This window comes from Gopherus flavomarginatus, chromosome 3 (genome assembly GCF_025201925.1).
Source record: "Gopherus flavomarginatus isolate rGopFla2 chromosome 3, rGopFla2.mat.asm, whole genome shotgun sequence".
NCBI classification, from domain to species: domain Eukaryota; kingdom Metazoa; phylum Chordata; order Testudines; family Testudinidae; genus Gopherus; species Gopherus flavomarginatus.
The window spans coordinates 32,061,749-32,077,891 of NC_066619.1; the positions used below are offsets into that span (position 1 = coordinate 32,061,749).

At 39.4% G+C, this 16,143-nt stretch overlaps 1 protein-coding gene across 2 annotated transcripts in view; it reads right to left on the minus strand.

Moving 5' to 3' along the window:
- The window catches only part of HCN1 (hyperpolarization activated cyclic nucleotide gated potassium channel 1), a 298,745-nt gene that overhangs the window by 12,299 nt on the left and 270,303 nt on the right, over positions 1–16,143 (minus strand). The gene's annotated exons all lie outside the window — the stretch shown is intronic.

The following is a 16,143-nucleotide window of genomic DNA, read 5'->3' on the forward strand; positions in this document are numbered from 1 at the left end:
TCTTCATTTTCCTGCAGATGCATGCACTTTTGAGAAGAACACTGGTAAGTGAATGGATTGCTTAAGGTGAAATTCTGAAAATACTTTAGGAGTGAATTTGGGATGTAGAAGCAAAGAAACCTGGTTCTTATGGAACATAGTGTAAGGACGATCTGCCATCATTGCTCCATATTTGCCAACCAACCCTTCTAGCTGAGGTGATGGCTACAAGGGAAGTGATCTTCATGGAAAGGAGAGGCATGGAGCAAGAAGCTAAAGGTTTAAAGGGAGGGCCTTTGAATACCAAGAGAACAAGGTTTAAGTACCACTGGGGAGTAGGCTTCTGAATAGGTAGGAAGGTTCTTACTAGTCCTTTCCAATATCTATTGTCAGTGCAAAGACCGAGTAGTTCTAAGAAGGGGATGGTATACACTGATTGCTGCCAACCTGACTCACAAGGAGCTGATGAATAATCCTAATTTCTTCAAAGAGAGGATATAGTCCAGATGAGAGAAATATCTGCAGTTTCTGGGAGAATGCCTCTTTGATGTGCCCAAGAAACAAAACGCCTCAATTTAGCTATGTAACATCTTTTAGCAGAGTCCTTTCTACTATTAGAAAAGATGTCTCACATGGTTGTGGAGTATGAACATTCTAAGAAGGATGTCCATCCAAATACCAATCCCTGAGGTGGAGTGAATGTGGATTGGAGTGCTTGATCTTGCCATTCCACTGAGTCAGGAGTTTGGGAAACATTGGGAGGATGATAGGTGGGTTGGGTGACATGCATAGGAGGCTGGGAAACCAAAACTGCCTAGAACAGAAGTGGGCAATCAGGATGACTCTGTCCTTCTACATTTCGTGTAGAACTCGTGGCAGGAACAGTAGCAGAAGGAAGTTGAACTGCTCCGATGAAGGAAGAAGCAGAGTGTCGCCCTGGGAGTGGCGACCTAGGGTTTTTCTGGAGCAATATGTGAGGCATTGCCTGTTTTCTTGAGAGGTGAACAATCCCTAGTTGGGGTTCCTCATAGAGTGAAAGTATTGCGTGATATGAAGTCACAGAGCTCCCACTTGTGGTTGACTGCAAAATATCTGTTAGGGGTATCCGCACCCATATTTTGCTTCCCTGGAAGGGAGGCTGTTGACAGGATGATTCAATTGCTGATGCACCAGTTCCACAGGCTGACCACTTCTGCACACAGGGAGATGGATCGTGCTCCTTTATGCTTGTTGATGCAGAAGACAGTCATAACATTGTCTGACATTATAAGGACATGGTAAATATGGATGAATGGAAGAAACGTCTTGCAACTCCAGGATATTGGTATGCATCCTGGACTCTCAAGGTGTTCTGGTACCTAATTCTATTTGGCTTTTTGCGTGGACCCCGCCAACTTAATAGGTATGTGTTTGTTGTGATCCTGTGTACCTCAGAATAGCAACCAGGAACCCCCATGTTCACCACTGAGATATGATTATGATGTATGAGGCAACATTTAATAAGTCTTGATTTGTTGAACATTAATATCCTGTTGAATTATGTGTGTTACCATTGAATCTGAAGTTATGAAGTTTTGCTGTGTGTGTGTTACTGAAATATGTTGTCACGTTGGGAAACATCCACAATCAGACTTTCAGTGGCAACAAAGGAGCACCCAGTAAGACAGATTTACATCAGGACCAACCAGACATGTGTTTATGGGCCACTAAGGGGAATCCACTCTCCCAATGGCCATCCCAGAGTCTCCTCAGAGAGGGTATGTACGCAGTGAAGGTGACCTAATCCATGTCACAGCAAGGATCTTTTTAGAATCTGAAAGAACGTATAAAAAAAGGACAGGGACATCATAACTGGGGCTCTCTCCTCCCCTATCTCAACATCTGGAAGATCATCTGGAAAACAAAGACTTTGAACTGGGGAGATTGATCCCAAGCTGAAAGGGAACACAGCCTGTGTATTAAGGACTATGAGCTGCCTGTAACATCTATTAGGGCGAGAATAGCTCTTTGAGTCAAATTTTGCTTAGTCTGTTAAAGTTAGAATTTCGACTGTGTTTCTATTTTTATTTCTTTTGTAACCAATTTTATTTCTATGCCTGCTACTTATAATCATTTAAAATCTATCTTTCTGTAGTTAATAAATCTGTTTTATATTTTACCTAAAACAGTGTGGTTTTGGTTGACGTGCTTGGGGAATTTCAGATGAGGTTAACAAGAGCCACTACCGTTTGTCAGAGAGGCGAACTAATTAATGAGCCTGCACTGTCTAAAGGAGTCTTAGGCAGTGTAAAACAGTATAGTTCTGAGGTGCATGGCTGGGGGCTGGGGAGATTAGCTAGTGCCTCTTTCTGTATGATTCATGAGTGGCTTAGAGACTATTAATGCAATTTAGCTGGATGTGAGTCTCCACATGCTTATGGCTGAGTGGTCACAGTGCCAGGAGGGGTTTGCTGTTTGTCACTGGCATAGCACTGTGAGCGACAGTCCAAGCTGGAGAGTTAAGGGGCATAGCGGTCCCATAGTTCCAGTTTGTACCCTGGACAGGGGTGGCTCTAAACATTTTGCCGCCTCGAGCACGGCAGGCAGGCTGTCTTGGGCGGCTTGCCTGTGGAGGGTCCGCTGGTTCCGCGGCTTCGGTGGACCTCCAGCAGGCGTGCCTGTGGGAGGTCCTCCGAAGCCGCGGGACCAGCGGACCCTCCACAGGCACGCCTGCTGGAGGTCATCCAAAGCCGCGGGACCAGTGGACCCTCCGCAGGCAAGCCGGAGAAGGCAGTCTGCCTGCCACCCTCGTGGCGCCGGCAGAGCACCCCCTGCGGCTTGCTGCCCCAAGCATGCACTTGGCGTGCTGAGGCCTGGAGCCACCCCTGACCCTGGGGATCCCTTCACATTTGTAATAATGGTTCTTTCCAGAGAAGAAGGGATAAAGGGGACACCCACACATACCGGGCAAGTATTTGTCCATCACAGCAGGAAAGACACTACCTTGGTTATTACAATGAGGTTCATGTAATGGCGGTTTTGAGAGTATACTGACTGCAATCACATTCGAAAACAATGAAGGTGGAGCCTTGCAAACAGGGTGGCCTAGGTGCCTGAGGCCATATGACCTAAGAGAAAGACATGTTTTGACTGGTTTTTGAGGGTTGTTTGTGATCTGAACTATGATATTTTTCATGGGCTGGAATCTGTCCTGGGGCAGGTATGTTCTTTCAGTGATAGAATTCAAGGTGGCTGTAATGAAGTTCAGAGATTGTATGGGGTTAAGAACAGATTTTTCTGTTTACGCTGACTCCCAGTGAGAAAAGGAGGTGCAGCATCACAGAAGTTGGCACATAGGCTTCCTGGTGGGACTTGGCAACAAGGAGCCAGTTATTGAGGTAGTGGAAGATAATGAGACAACATCACCTGATATGAGCTGCAAATACCAAGAATATATTGGTATAGAATCTGAGGGAGGTCGCTATTCAGAAAGGGATCACTATGTGCTGATGTGAAAGTGAAATTAATTCTATTAAAAAATAGAATGAATTAAAGAATGTTGTATTTGCCTTTAAGTAGAATTGAAAAGAATGCTGCGATCCAGGTGTCAGGAAAGCAGACATTCAGGTAGAACAATTGCTCCACTTAAGAGCGATTGGTGAAGTATTAGCCTTAGATCGATAAGAGTTAGTAAGGAAGTAGGATATGCATGCTGTACCCCAGGTAAATTTTACAAATTTGTCCCTTTGTTTAGTTCATGCCCTTTTATCTGTATAAATAAGACTGTTTGCGTCTTGCATAGGGGCTCACATTATCTGAATGTATTAGCAAAGGCTGTGCTAATAAAACAGAGTGGTCTTGACAAATTGTGAGTCCTGATTCTAACTTTGAAAATGGTCAGAGTCCACCATAATCTAAGGAAGCATCTGTAAGTGTGATGAACACCTATGTGAAAGTAGGCATTGTTCATGTTGACAGCTATAAACCACATGCCCTTTTCTAAAGATGGGATTATAGATGCGAATGTGAACATGCCAAATCTGAGCTTGCGAATGAAGCAGTTGAGATGGCAAAGGTCTCCAACTGCTCTTCTTCCTGGGTACCAAGTAAAGTAAGTCAAGTAAAACCCACTGACTTGGTATTGAGGAAGGATGTGTTCTATAGCTCCTTGCTGTAATAGGGAGTTCACCTCTTGTTTGAGGATACGCTTGTGAGAGCAGTCCCCAAAGGTTCACTGGGTCGTTAGGAATCTCCCAATGAAGAGATGCTGATTCCAGTTCCAGTGGCAATACCATCAGTGCCGTTGAAGGGGACTTGTATTTTTTGTATGAGATGGGCAACAAACTCCATCCAGAGAAAATGCTTTGTGGAGTGGCAATGGATTCAGATCTCCCTGGTGTAAAAGCGGTTCTACTTGTTCAAACCACAGGAGCTGAAGAGGAAGAGGGTGTCTGAAGCTGGTGGCAATTGGACTTGTCAACGCCAATGGATCCTAAGGTGTGGAGGTGCTGAGGATGATGGAACTGATGGCTCACAGTCTTGTACTGATGTAGCCCAGTGCTTATGAGCTTTCTTGTTGTGCCTCTGGGACTTAGGAGGCGCTAAGTCCTCGCAGGCCGAGCTGATGGGCTTGCTTAGAGCCGAATCTGACTTCTTTGAAGCGGATTTAGAGGAAGACTGAGTCTCATGCTTCTGAGAGTGCTTCCAGGATTCTCTATGACATCCCAACGGAGAGTATGTGGGGTTGAATCTCCTGCTCCAGAGTCAGATTCTGCAGCAGAAGATGCACTCCTTACTGAATTAGACCAACCTACAACAGGATTCCATGGCCTGGGTCTGATCTGGGGCCTCCTGGCCTTCTCCATGAGGTATTTGCAGAGACAAAGTTCCTGCCCTTTTTGGATATGGCTGGGGAATGATGGGCAAATACTGCACCCCACAGTGATGTGGGCTTCCCCAAGGTAATACAAGCAGCACTGATGGCCATTGCTGACTCAGAAGATATGCAGGTACGAAGTGAAGAGTTTGAAGCCCAGAGTCCAGGGCATAGTCTAGTACTCGAATGGAGTACAGGGGCTGGGGGGAGTTCCCCTGACAGACTAAATCTAAATATTAATAAATCCATAAAACATTAAACTATAGACTATAAAACCTGTAAAACTTATTTACACTAAACCTAATTCTTATTTTGTAGGATGAATCCGAAGCTACGGACACTGGAGGTTCCCACCCGGACCATGCGGTGGTGAGAAAGAACTTGAGAGGCGGTTGGTCTGCCGCAGCCTTTATCTCCTTGGCACGAGGCACTGATACATGGACCAACAGGCACTACTTTCACTACTTTCAAATTCTCTGGCTCCAGGTGCATGGTGCTCACATGTGACCCACAGTGGAATACAATAGGGACCATCACTTAAAGAAGAATTTAGGACTTTGGAGAGATATACATATAGGTCTTGACCCAGCTCCACTGAAATCAGTGAGACTTTTAGTATTGATTTTAGTGGGAAGATGATCATGGCCATAGTTAATTGTATCAACATGCCACCTTTGATGTTAACATTTTTTGCCATTTTCTGCCCAATCCCCTACAGAAAATTATTGTGAAGGTGGTGGCAATCCAACTCCAGCTTCATGTATAGGAGCCACTGCTTAAAATCAGTGAATAGAAGTTAATGCCTTTTGGTGAATGAGGAACGAGATAGACTAGATGCCATAACAGGGCTTTTCTATCTCCAGTTGTATGGTCCTACGAAAAAGTGTGGCACCATTCTCTTTTCAGAAGCAGTAAGGCCTAGCGGACACAGTGGAACCTATCCAGTTATTGTCTCTTCATTTCCCATATAAATTACTCTCAGAATGTAATTATTCAACTAGCAATGTCACATTAACATTTGATTAGAGATTGAAAATAAAGTCAAATTAGCAACATAACAGTGCGCAGTTGCCTTGAAGCAATAATTTGGTGACAAAGAGATGAATTATGCTGATACAGGAAACAGAAATGAGTCAAATGGTTAGTTGGCACTTTAGATGAATGTGAACTGGCCCTGTTCATCACATCAGACACTGCCCTAGCTTAGGGATGGGCTAGAATAGTAATTTTTAAAAAAGAAACATCCAACAATTTGGTAGATGGCATGTCAGAAATATGTGCACATACTTCGTTTGAAGTAGGAGCCAAAGATCAGAAACTGTAAAAGGGCTCTAGAGGTAGATTTTTGCTTTACAGATAAATTTAGTACAGAGATGATTAAGTAAACTGGCTGCTATTTATTCTAATGATGGCGCTGCATGTTACAATAAAGTACTACTAGTTGGAAGATCATACATGGATTTCCAAATCTGCTATGTATTTGTGAGCTAAAGAACTTTAAATAAAGTCCTGCTCAGTCTTTTGTTGTCTGCTATAGAATCCAGATTGCAGGATATAATGAACAGTGTCCTTCCAGCTGAGGAAAGCTGACTACTGCTCCAATTTCTCAGCAGGGAGCTAGTGTTTCATCATGCATTAGGCATATTACACTGTTGTCTAAATAGGCAAGCCACTATTTAGGCCATATGGCAGCTTTCATCAGCTGAAGGAGGAAAGAGAATCACAGCAATCTAAATGTTTTGGACAGGCAATCTAATCTTTTCATTTTTTGTTAGGTGAAATGGACAGGATATTAGCATGCTGGTGTTATTTCTTTTTTTATATTCTAAATGCATCAAGAAATAATTAAACTATTACCAATGGGGCTTTAATGCTTAACAGAGGAGGTTTCTGCTCCTCAACTTTATGGCAATTATCTGCAAGCCAAAGAGTTTCCCTCCCTACTAGTAAAAGACTGGATAAAGGATTCAGTCATCAACTTTCCTACTTCACCATTCACAGAACTGGAAATACGATTTCACATTCCTGGATCCCTTGTAAACTTTATCCACTATTATTCTTCTAGTTCAGAAGTCAGTGGGAATTAGATTTTCACTCAGCTATATCCAAAACAGAAAGGGAGAGAAAATGTTTTATATGATAAAGTTTGTTTTTTTGAATGTTGCACTTCAGTATTTCTGCCTTTTTTTTTTTTTTTTTACTTCCCTGCAAACCTCGAATAGGACCTACCTTTTAATGTCATCAATTTTTCACTGGGGCATAAACTGTAAAACCATGAAAGATTCTGTAGTTTGCTTTAGGTCTTTTTGTATAGACTATACACTATAGTGTCAGTCATGAGTATCCAGATTACAATCTGAATGTAGCTGAGGCAGTCTAAATGAGTACTGGTTTCCATTCTCTACAAAAGTAACTATATGCTGTGCTATGCAGCTGTTTAGATTTTTGATTCATGAACAGCTGGCAGCAAAACTGAACTTGATGTTGCAAAATTATCTTGACATTTCTGTTGTGATAAATGAAAGATATCCCTCCCAATCCAGTGTTATAAGAGTCAGTAGGAATCAAAGGACCATGAATCACTCGCACGTCAACAAAATTTAAAATGCAAACAAATCTCAAAGAGAAGATGTACTTTTACAGAAAAGAAAAGAAATTTTAAAAGAAAAGGAAAGGAATACAATACTGCTATCTTCCAAAACCAGGTTTTTTGTCAGGAAGGTTATCACAACTCCACAGCATATTGAGGAGTTGTAAAAGCTTTAGCTTAACAGAGGTGCAGTTCATCGGGGAAAGCCTGGAATTTGTCAAGTGCTTTGTATTATTATTATTATTATGATTATTAAAAGGGCTGCTGGCCATTATCAATTATAATTAAGGATGTAAAACAATTTCCATTCTATCCTCATTTTGAGACACCCATAACTTTCTGAATATTCTATCTAAATCTAATTTACATTTCACCATTTATGCTGCTTCCTTATTTTGTGTATTTCACTCAACTTAAACAATGAAAACAGCCCAGTAATTTTTAATTTTGTTTTTGGTCTTTTTCTGGTCAGTTGCACTTTCTGATTCTGTGTGATTCATAGATTCATAGACTCTAGGGTCAGAAGGTACCAATGTGATCATCTAGTCCGACACCCTGCACAAAGCAGGCCACAGAACCCTACCCATCCACTTCTATAACAAACCCCTAACTTATGCCTGAGTTACTGAAGTCTTCAAATTGTGGTTTGAAGACCTCAAGCTGCAGAGAATCCACCAGCAAGTGACCCATGCCCCACGCTGCAGGGGAAGGCGAAAAACCTGTGTGTCTCGTAGTGTGTTCATTGTCTGATTTCTCTTTGTTTTTTAAAGCCAAAAATGTTACATTTAGGTGCCAAGAGTTAGGAACTTAAATTTATAGTTAGGTGTCTAAGTAAGTGACATGTGTTTTCGGAGATGTAGAGCAACCATATCTGACTTTGCTCCCAGTGTTCACAGATTCTTTTGCTGATGCCATGCTCAATATCTCTCAAAACCAGGCCACTTAGTTAAGATGTCTTAAGGATAGCTTCAATCTTAGGAATGCTAGCTTGAAAATTTTGTCTTTAGATTTAAACTCCTCAGGCAATGACTTTGTTTTTCTGCATTTTGTACAAGGCTGAGCACAAATATTAAAATACTGCTAATAAATAATATTAATTATAAATAAAATTATTCTAATTGAAATCAAACATCTCATGAAAACATTTATATTCAATTTTCTTAAATTCTTCTTATCCACAATGTAAAGGCCTCCTCGCTTAACAAGTTTCAAACTGCAAAATTCAGATCTGGATCCTGAACACTCAAAAGTTTGGATCTGAGTTTTCTTTTGGCCTACTCTAAAGATAGGTGTCACTTGCAAAATCCAATTCTGAGCCCTCTCTTATCCCCAAACTGTAGAGGTGTTCTGATCTTCATTGTGTCCACTACTAAAAACTACTTTTAAATACCACTTCTAGCATGATTTGTACATGTGTGCATAGAAGTGAGGGCCATAATTTGGGCTGAAGAACATTTGATGTTTATATACTATCAATCTAAGATTTGATCTAGTGTGGAAAAAAAATCCTTAAAAAAATCAACTGCATATTTCTGACAATGGCCTGACCTCCATATCCTCTTCCAATAACACAAAGAAGTTACCTGAAAAAAATCACATAAAGTTACTACTTCTGATCCCACGTGTAATGGGTTTCATTTAAAAAAAAAAGAAAGCAAAATATGATATACAATATCACACACAATACAGTGACTAGTCCAAATCAGTCAAGTCAACTCAATTGCTGTATAGTTTGTTTAAAACTGGAAATATATTATCAGAAATTCAGCCCAATGTAGCTCAGTTGAAAACTATATTTATATGCGTAAGTTGGTATGAGGACAAAGAATGTCATCAAGAAAAGCATATAAGCATGTGTTTATCTTTAAGTATGTTCATAGTCCTGCTGACTTAAATGGATCTACTTATGTGTTTAAAGTTAAGCATGTGCTTAAATGCTATGCTGGATTGGGGTGTATACCCTGAAAGCATTAATTCTCCAATGCCTTGAAATTTATATATAATTTGCCATTTGTGTAAAGTGGGTGCAAAACCCTGTCACATCACCCTGCAGAGGTGTATATGACAAGGTGCAAATCAGTGGATAACCAGGTCGTTAAATTGCAATTTCTTCCTGAGTTTAGAGGTACTTTATACTATGATTGCTTAAAAGCACCCCAGTAAAAATGTGCTACCTACAGTGCACCCAGAAAAACAAGAGTGACAAAATATAATCTAAAGTCACTCAATATTTCCTGTGGTATTATTTTCCACTGCACTGACCTAAAATATACTGACAGTTACGCTTCTGAAATGGGGAAGAAGTTTATAAATAATACGTAGATCAAAATAGTTTTGCCTAATTGGTCTTCACCAGGCTGAAGAGAACAGAAGATACAATTTATAAGATGTTCAAGTATGGAAGGATTACTGTTAAAAAGATAGTCAATAACATAATAAAAATAAAATATAAAAACCCCACAGTGTGCTATGAGATACATAGACAACAGTGTTATTGTAAATAACCAGGGGAGAAAGTAAGATGCCATAAATATGTTAATGAATAGTCCATTTTAAGAAAATTAAAATGTCAGCAGGCACAAAAATCTGCTTTATTTATACTGGTAATACCCCAATAAGGCTGTCCAACAGAGTTAGTGGCATTTCTCTAACTTTGAATAAATTGCACAAAATATATTTTGTCTTCTCTCACGAAGCTAGGAACTTGTTCATTGGATACTTAAACTTTGAGCCAGCCCTTCATAAAAATCCGGTATGCATCTCTTTCTGTTAGTCTTATGTCTAGTCCCTGGAAGTTCTCAGAATAAGATGACAGCAAACTGAGATTTTGAGCAATTTATGAACCAATAAAAGGTAAAGTTCACAATCTTGGCTATGTGGCCAGTGGAGAGCCTGAGAAAATAGAAAAGAGGTATGGAAGGATCAATGTAGGAGAGGAATTGGAAAGATACAGCTGAATATGTGTCTTAATCAGAACACAATCAGTGAACACTTGAACATTTGAAATTTAAGATCCTTTCCAGCTGCAGACACAGAGGACATCATTATGGAACCCTAAAGAGTTAAAATTATTAATAATGTACCCTGTCAAATGATGTATAGATATGTACCAGACTGCATTCTTTCTTATATCAGTAATTAGAAACTATTTAATGAAGATATAATTAAAAAGAAACTATAGAGCTAGTGGCTTTGGTTTGGGGTTTTATAGCAATTGGTCAATATTTGATTCCCCTGGGTTCAAAAAGCACATCTGTAAAAAGGACTATAGTTGCTTGGAATGTGTTTCCTGGGATTTGAATAAAGGACAGATTTATATAGACATAGGTAAGGAACCAGACGGAGAGGACACCAGCTAGAGGCAGTTGGCTTGGGGACATAAGGTCTGATCCTGCTTCAGTGAGAGTTTTGCCAGTGATTTCAGTAAGAGAACGATCAGGACAATGGTGAGAAAGCAGCCATTTGTCCATGAGCAAGAAAGCAAATAAAACAACAACAGAGCACTGAACTGGCTTGGAAGTATCTGTTTTAGTAGGGACTACTTAAGAGGCTATAACTAGAAAAGTGTGCTTGAGCTCTCTCGCTCTCTCTCCCTCTCTCTCTCTCTTTCCTAATCCAGAAACATAGATCCCCATCCAGCACATAATTTAAGCATAAAGTTAAAGTCAGGCACATGCTTAAGTGTTAGCCCTGATCCAGCATGGCACATAAACACATGCCTAACTTTATGCTTAAGTGATGTATTAGATTAGGGCTATATAACAAGATTCTTTCCAGTAATACATATTATCCACCACAACCACAAATCCTTTTCAGAGTCACTGCTTCCCAGGATAGAGTACCCCATCTTGTAAGTATGGCCCATATTCTTCATTACTAGATATATAAATTTGCATTTAGTAGCATCAAAACACATATTTCTTTGCTTGCACTGAGTTTACCAAACAATCCCGATGGATCTAAATCAGTGACCTGTCCTTTTCATTATTTACCATTTCCCCAATTTTTGGTCCATCGGCAAACTTTATCAGTGATAGCAGCAAAGAGTCCTGTGGCACCTTATAAACTAACAGATGTATTAGAGCATGAGCTTTCGTGGGTGAATACCCACTTCATCAGATGCAATGGTGATGATTTTAATGTTTTCTTCCAAGTCATTGATGAAAGTATTAAATAATGCAGGGGCAGGAACCATTCCACCCACTCAATGACAATCCTCACATACAATTATATTTTGAGATCTATCAGTAAGCCAGTTTTTAATCAATTTAATAAGTTAATTTTATGTCATTCTATTTTTTTAATCAAAATATCAAGTGGTACCAAGTCAAATGCCTTTCTAAGTATGTTAAGAAAATGCTATTACTTCTATTAACCAGACTAGTAATTGAGGCAAAAAATGATATCAAGTTAGTTTGACAGAATCTATTTTCCATAAACTCATGTTGATTTGCATTAATTATTTTACCCTCCTTTAATTCTTTATTAATCAAGTCCTGTATCAGCCACTCCATTACTTTGCCCAGGATCAACATCAGGCTGACAGGCCTAAAATTACCTGGTTAATTACTTGGGCTATTGCATTTACCCTTTTTAAAAGTTGGCACAATATTATACTGGACATCTGTTGGAAAATAACAGCAGGGCACAGATTATACAACAAGTTAGAGATTTTTTTTTATTTCAGAAGATGGAGAAAACTACTAGGGGAGAGGCTGTTATAGATTTGATTTTAAGAAATAGGAAGGAACTGGTTGAGAATTTGAAAATGGAAGGCAGCTTGGGTGAAAGTGATCATGAAATGATAGAATTCATGATTCTAAGGAATGGTAGGAGGGAAAACAGCACAATAAAGATAATAGATTTCAAGAAGACAAACTTTAACAAACTCAGGGAATTGGTAGGTAAGATCCCATTGAAGCAAGTCTAAGGGGAAAACCAGTTCAATAAATCTGACAATTTTTCAAGAAGACGTTATTAAGGGCACAAGAGCAAACTATCAGCTCCACTGAAATCAGTGGCAAGAGGCCACCCTGGCTTCACCAGGAGATCTTCAATGATCTGAAACTCAAAAAAGAGTCCTACAAAAAGTGCAAACAAGGTCAAATTCTGAAGGATGAATATAAACAAACAACACAAGCATATAGGGATAATATTAGAAAGGCTAAGGCACAAAATGAGATTAAAGTAAGACAAGGTAGGCCCATTACTCAATAACAATAACAGAAAATGTGGAAGTGGAAGTAGTGCTAAATGACTTTTTTGTTTCATTTTTCACCAAAGAGTTTAGTAGCAATTGGACACCTACCAGAGAACATAAACTAGAAAAGTTAGATGTCTTCAAATTGCCATGCTTTGATGAAAAACATCATAGAATACACAAGGAGATGACTGAAGAGATATCAGACCCATTAATGATTAGAACATAAGAACAGCCATACTGGGTCCAACCAGTGGTCCACCTAGCCCAATATGCTGTCTTTTGATCCTTCAGAGGGAATGAACAGAACAGGTAATCATCAAGTGATCCATCCCCTGTCACCTATTCTCAGAGGCTAGGAATTATCCTCCATAAGCTTATCTAGTTCTCTTTTAACCCTTTTATAGTTTTGGCCTTCACAACATCCTCTGGCAAAGAGTTCCATAGTTGACTGCATTATGTGAAGAAATATTTTCTTTCGTTTGTTTTAAACCTGATGCCTATTAATTTCATTTGTATTATGTGGAGTAAATATCACTTCTTTATTGACTTTGTCCACACCAGTCATGGTTTTATAGACCTCTATCATATCTCCCCTTAGTCGTCTCTTTTCCAAGCTGAAAAGTCCAAGTCTTTTTAATCTCTTATCTTTGAAAAGTTATGGGAGAGATTCCAGAGGACTGGAAAACAGCTAATATAGTGCTTCTATAAAAAAGGGGAATAAGAACTACCCAGGGAATTACAGACCAGTCACCTTAACTTTAGCACCCAGAAAGAAAATGGAGCACATAATTAAATAATCAATTTGCAAACACCAAGAAGATAATAAGGTGATAAGTAACAGTCAGCATGGATTTGTCAAGAACAAATTGTGTCAAACTTACCTAATGGCTTTCTTTGACAGAGTAACAAGCCTTGTGGATAGTAGGAAAGCAGTAGATGTGGTATATCTTGGCTTTTGATACTGTCTCGTATTACCTTCTCATAAACAACTAGGGAAACACAACCTAGATGGAGCTACTATAAGGTGGAGGCATAGCTAGTTGAAAAAAACATTCCCAGAAAGTAGTTATCAATGGTTCACAGTCAAGCTGGAATGGCATTTCAAGTTGGGTCCCACAGGAATCAGTCAGGATCCAGTTTTGTTCAATATCTTCATCAATGATTTATATAATGGCATACAGAGTACACTTATAAAGTTTGTGGATGATACCAAGCTGGGACGGAGAGGGGGAGTTGCACGTGCTTTGGGGGACAGAATTAAAATTCAAAATGATCTGGACAAACTGGAGAAATAGTCTGACGTAAATAGGCTGAAATTCAATAAGGACAAATGCAAAGTACACATAAAAAAATGAGAAATGACTGCCTAGGTAGAAGTACAGAGGAAAGGGATCTAGGGGCCATTGTGGAGCTAAATATGAGCCAACAGTGCAACACTGTTGCAAAAAATGCACACGTCATTCTCCGATTTGTTAGCAGGAGTGTTGTAAGCAAGACACAAGAAGTACTTCTTCCGCTCTAGTCTACGCTGATACAGCCTCAACTGGAGTATTGTGTCCACTTCTGGGAGCCACATTTCAGGAAAGATGTGGACAAATTGGAGAAAGTCCCAAGGAAGAGCAACAAAAATCATTAAAGGTCTAGAAAATGTGAACTATGAGGAAAGATTGAAAACAATTAGCTTGTTTAGTCAAGGGTGACCAGATAGCAAGCGTACAAAATCGGGACGGTGGGCGGTGGCAATAGGCGCCTATATAAGAAAAAGCCTCCAAAATCAGGAATGATCCTATAAAATCGGGACATTTGGTCACCCTAGTTTAGTCTGAAGAAGGGATGAGTGAGGGGGGACATGAAAACAGTTTTCAAGTACATAAAAGTTTGTTACATAGAGGAGGGAAAAAAAATGTTCGCCTCCAAAGTTCAGCAGGAGTGATATATTGCCTTGGGAGACTGCGGAATCTCCATAACTGGAGTTTTTAAAATGTGAGCCAAATATATTTCCCCTTAACTTTATTCTCAGAAACATCTAAATCCTTTTGCTGAAACTTTTTTAAAAAATACTGAACCTCAGGCAGACACCAAGTATGGAAAATTTCATCCCAACTGGCTGAAGTTTGGCAAAGTTATAAGCAAGTGAAAACAGAGTCTTTTAATGGGGAAAATGTCAGAAAGCCTTAATTGTAGACATCACTTTCAGCTCCATCTGTAATAATTTTTACAGCCATTGATACAGGACAGAACTTTGAGTTTCCTTTGTTTAAGTTTTGTTTTTGTAACTTGGTTCACCTTTTTTTGACACACAGCAGGATGTTGGTGTTTCCCTTTTAGGGTATAAGTCGTATTCTGGACTTTCACGATATGATACTGTATTGTCCTTGGGAATGCTGCTGTAATTAGTCAACACAGCATATAGACATGCCTTTTTGCTCTTTTGGTCGAGAAGAAGTGTTTTTGACATTTTCAGACTACAGCTCCTTGCCCATCCACTCTCAGGATCAGGAAATCTTTGGTGCACTGCCTAAGCCTAAAGGAGACCAAGGTTGCTTGACTTCTTCATCCTTCAACCTTTTCTATCTCCTCAATCTCCACTCTGTAGCAAATACAATTTTGTGCCAAGCACATGATAGGATAAGTACATGATTCCTTTATTTAATGGATACTGCAAGCACTGGTATAAATCACCTGGAAAGGGCTACTGTGGAGCGACAAGGCCTGCTGGTCAGGACAGTAGGAGAGGTTTCAGCATACTTCTGTAAATGAAACTGGTTAAAGAACTACATGCCCCAGTTCAAACAAGAACTGAGCTAAGTTCACAGCTCTGAGCTTTTCATTTCTGTACATCTAAATGTCACTTGTTAGGCTTTAAATGCAATTAACCAATTCTGAAAGGCTTTTGACATAATTTTTCAGTGCTTCATGGGATTCAGCTAAAATTAATACAAAAACTAACTAGCTATGAGCCAGACCTGCAACTCCAGTAGCAGCTAATGACAGTTCCAGGTGCTCCGCACTTCTGAAAATCAGACCTATTGCTTCTCTTAGTAGAAGATACCTATTCTATTGCATTAGAATATCTTATCACAGCTGATATATTTTCATGCTGGTCAGATATTATATGTAAAAAGGTATATCTTCATCCGTATGTAAATATTTCATATACTTTCAGTTAAACGGAAATAGGATTTTCATTAGGGTTACCACAGAATTGAATTAAATTGGACCAAAATTTATGCTTAGTTCTTTTTAACTTACATCTAACAGGGAGCTGTCTAGTCCATTAGATATTCCAGTCTATGACAGCACATACTTGAACTCTAATCATTGCTGATTGTTAAAAATTATTGTAAGAGCTCTAATACCAGTCTGAAAGCTCCAGGGAGGATATCAGAAGAATCTCATATATTAATGGTTCTTTATCAACTCTCTAACTTTTTTATACATTGGAGTTTATCATGTCGATATACTTTCACATTGGTGTCCAAAAACCCACAAGTCCCTTAAATGTAGATGAATTAT